At 51.9% G+C, this 3,474-nt stretch overlaps 1 non-coding gene across 1 annotated transcript; it reads right to left on the bottom strand.

Annotated features, from left to right (window-relative positions):
- Positions 1-343: 343 nt before the first annotated feature.
- LOC111738318 lies at positions 344-462 on the bottom strand. The gene has a single exon (XR_002779817.1). It is a non-coding gene; the product is annotated as a 5S ribosomal RNA (ribosomal RNA).
- Between the last annotated feature and the right edge of the window lie 3,012 nt (positions 463-3,474).

The raw sequence follows: 3,474 nt of genomic DNA, 5'->3' as shown, positions 1-3,474 counted from the left end.
CAGTTTACAAGCGAGGAACTGAGCACAGGGAGATTAAGTAACTTGGTTGAGGCTACACTCTGCTGGGAAGTGGTGGAGCAGGATCTGAACCCCAGGTGGCCTGGCTAAGCAAACGGCAGAATGAGACTAAGAATGAACTGTTCTTTATCGAGTACCCACAGCGCACACTGCAAAATACATCATCTTCTTTCATCCTCACACCACCAGATGAAGGAGGTACCATTACTTTCCCCACTTCACAGATGGAAGAACCGAGGCCCAGGGAGACGATGTGATTTGCCCAAGTTCTGACAACTAGAAAGTGGCAGAGCTGAGGCTTTTGCTTTTTATTTTATTTTTTTAATGCCTACAGCACCTGGTCTTCCTAGGTGGTCTCCCATCTGAGTACTAACCAGGCCCGACCCTGCTTAGCTTCTGAGATCAGATGAGATCCGGCATGTTCAGGGTGGCATGGCCGTAGACAGAGCTGGGACTTTTAGAAACGAGGCTATCCCACCACCCCTTTTATTCCCAGCAGCTTTCCCTGGCCTGGTTGGAGCTCACACCATCCCCTTCCACCCCTCCGGGCCCAGGGGAGTTCGTGCGGAGAATGCAAACGCCGTGGATCCACCGTCTGGACAAATGAGCATTATGAGCAGAGTCATTCTGCCAAGCAGAGAGAGCGCTATAGTGCAGCCGCCTGAGCCAAGTGGACGCCGTCCTGGACCAGCCACAGCTCTACTCCCTCTGGCCTGACCCCGAGATCCAGGGTTTTCTGGGAAGAGTGGACTCTACCAGGCTCAGAACACACCAGTGAGAACAGCAGTGCTCAGCTCCGCGGTATCCTCCTCACACTTATGTGAAGGTTAAACTTCACAGCCACCTTCTTCTGAAGAAGGTTCTAGTATTGTCCCTGTTTTGCAAGAAGCGAGACAGAACGGTCTTAAGAGCCAGGCTACCTGAGTTCCAACCCCAACTCTGCCACTTCCTCTGCCAGCGCCGTCCGACTCCAAAGCGGCTTTCTCATCACACCGTTAAGGGCATCGAGCTCCTGGACGGATGAGCAGAATTTTTAGATTGAAGGGAGACGGACGCTTAAGGCTGAGCAAACAGCATTTGCACAGAGGTGGAAATGAGCCACAGAGCTGCCTGGTAAGTAGTGCCAGAGTCAGGGCCCCACTTCCAGAGTGTCAACACCCAGCCAGGGCCCTCCCAGCCTGATGGCAATCCAGATCATGCCACGAGTATTTCCTGAGCACCTACTATGTGCCAGACCACATACTGGGCACTGAGAAAAGAAAGAGCAATCACAATTCTTGCCCTCAAGAAACTCAGTAATCTAGTGGAGGAGACAAATGTACGAACAAATCACTATAATCCAGCCAAATAATCATTTTATTTTGGACAGGAGAAAGGGAGCAAATTCTCCCTGGGAGGAGTTGGGAAAGGCTCTTTGGAGGAACTAGTATTTGAACTGGACCTTTAAGAGTTGAGCTACTACAAAAGGAAAAAAGTGAGCCTCTCCCAGCAGAGAGCCCAGCAGGAGTCACAGGATACATGTGGTGTTTGGGAGAATGAATAGTAAGTTCCACGAGTCCAGAGCATGGCAGATAAGACAGGGCCTCCGTGTTGGTCAGAACTCCTAGGTTGCAAGAGAGAGAGAGAGAGAGAGAGAAAACATAATCCCAAGGGGTTTAAATGAAAAGCCACTCTATTGACTCAAGAAACTGAAAAATTAGGTTTATCTCCTTCAGGTACAGCTGGATCTAGGGGTTCAATGATGCCACCAAGACTTGGTCTCCCATCTCTCTGCTTCTCCATGTGTTGACATCACTCTGGAACAAGCCCTTTCCAAATGGAGGCAGCTCCGGGCTGACACCCTCCCAGTCCCAAGCCCGGTGGAAGGAAAAACTTATTTCTCCAAATGTTTAAACACAAGTTCTGGAATTTAATTCCCTGGACTGGGTCACATGACTATGCCTGAATCAATCACTGTGTGGGAGTGTGGTGGAATTCTCTGATTGGACGAATTGCAGTCACATGCCTCTGCCTAGGCATAAGTCTTACCCAAACCACATGAACTGAGAGTTGGGGAAGGATGATTTCCCAGGAGTAGAAGGATTTAGAGATTAGCAAGAAAAGGAATGGGAGCTGAGTGGACAAAAATGATGGTCTGGACCTAGAGGTCATGGTTCTTTGGGCAATAGGGAGGCTGCGAGGGCTTTAATTAAGGGACTGAGCAGCTTAGATTATATTTGGGCTTTGAGAGTGGAGGAAGGGAAGCTGATGGGGGCAGAGATACTTGCAGGAATATGCAAGTTCACTTAAAAGATCCTGGAGGCCTGGGGCAGAAGGCATGGAGAGGGATGGGGGTAGGGGTGCAAAAGATGCCTGGCTGGGATGCCCCAGTTCTTAGTAGAAGGGCTGTTTCAAGGAGTAAGACCACGTCACCCTCTTGCTATGGGCCTGCAGATGTCAGCAAGAGTGTGGGCTGAGGGGCCAGCCTCCCTGCCCCCCAGAACCCCATGACTAACTCTTTCCTTCCATTTGCTTCCACACTTACTCGCCCCCTGCTGGGCCCCAGGGAATCTGATCTCCAATGGCCCCTGTTGTGGGGTGGTCACCTTGACATAGGTGGTGGGGGAGGGGGAGTTTGCTAAGTACCTTCACTTCTCCCAGCCTTAGCAACCTCTTCCTTATTTCCTGACCTCCCACTCCATGCCCATGGGGCCTGGGACATCACCCCGTGGGCTCCAAATGGGCCGGCTCCTCTCTCTGGTGAAAGGAGCCATTGTGAGATCAGCCTGAGAGCTGGCAGGCACTGGGCTGGCACACGTGGCTCTCCCAGAGGCCCTCAGTCCAGCCATTCCTGTCGCTGGCTGCTTGGGCCTGCCCAGAGAGGAGGGCGGAGGCCTGAGGGGGCTGGGGCTGGGGCTGCTCTACGGGGCTTCCGGGCCTGCTGCATCTGGGCCCGAGGATGCGCTGCACTCTGATTTCCATCTGTCTTAGGTCTGAGAGAGGAGGCTGGAGGGCAAGTCTGGCCACTAGAACCTTCAGAATCTTGGAGCTGGAAGGACTTGCTAGCCGGGCCCTGGCATTGCTGTGCCTTCGCCAAACTGAAAGCTGTGATGTGTTAGACAAGGCCAGAACTCTGTTCCTCGGTAGCCTGGCCAAACCTGTAGAGCCCTGGAGGGAGAAGCAGGGCACTGAGGCCATCCAGGAAAGGTTGTAAGGTTTGGGGATGGGTGGTGAGAAAGCCAGGAGCTTAGGATTTGCAGTTTCACCACAGACTGCCACAGACCTTCCAGAATGAGCCTGTGGTGATGGTGTCACAATACCTAGCCACTATTTATTGAGCACTTACTAAATGTTGGGCATGGTGCTAAGACTTTTATGTACATTACTTCATCTAGTCTTCATAACGACTGTAGAAAGGCGATATTGTCTATCTGTAGGGCTGTCGTGTACAGTTGTCCAGGTTGTTCGCTGCATAAG

This window comes from Pteropus vampyrus, unplaced genomic scaffold, assembly GCF_000151845.1.
Source record: "Pteropus vampyrus isolate Shadow unplaced genomic scaffold, Pvam_2.0 Scaffold36, whole genome shotgun sequence".
NCBI lineage: Eukaryota > Metazoa > Chordata > Mammalia > Chiroptera > Pteropodidae > Pteropus > Pteropus vampyrus.
Note: the sequence above shows the minus strand (reverse complement) of the source record. Positions and strands in the feature narration are given on the sequence as shown.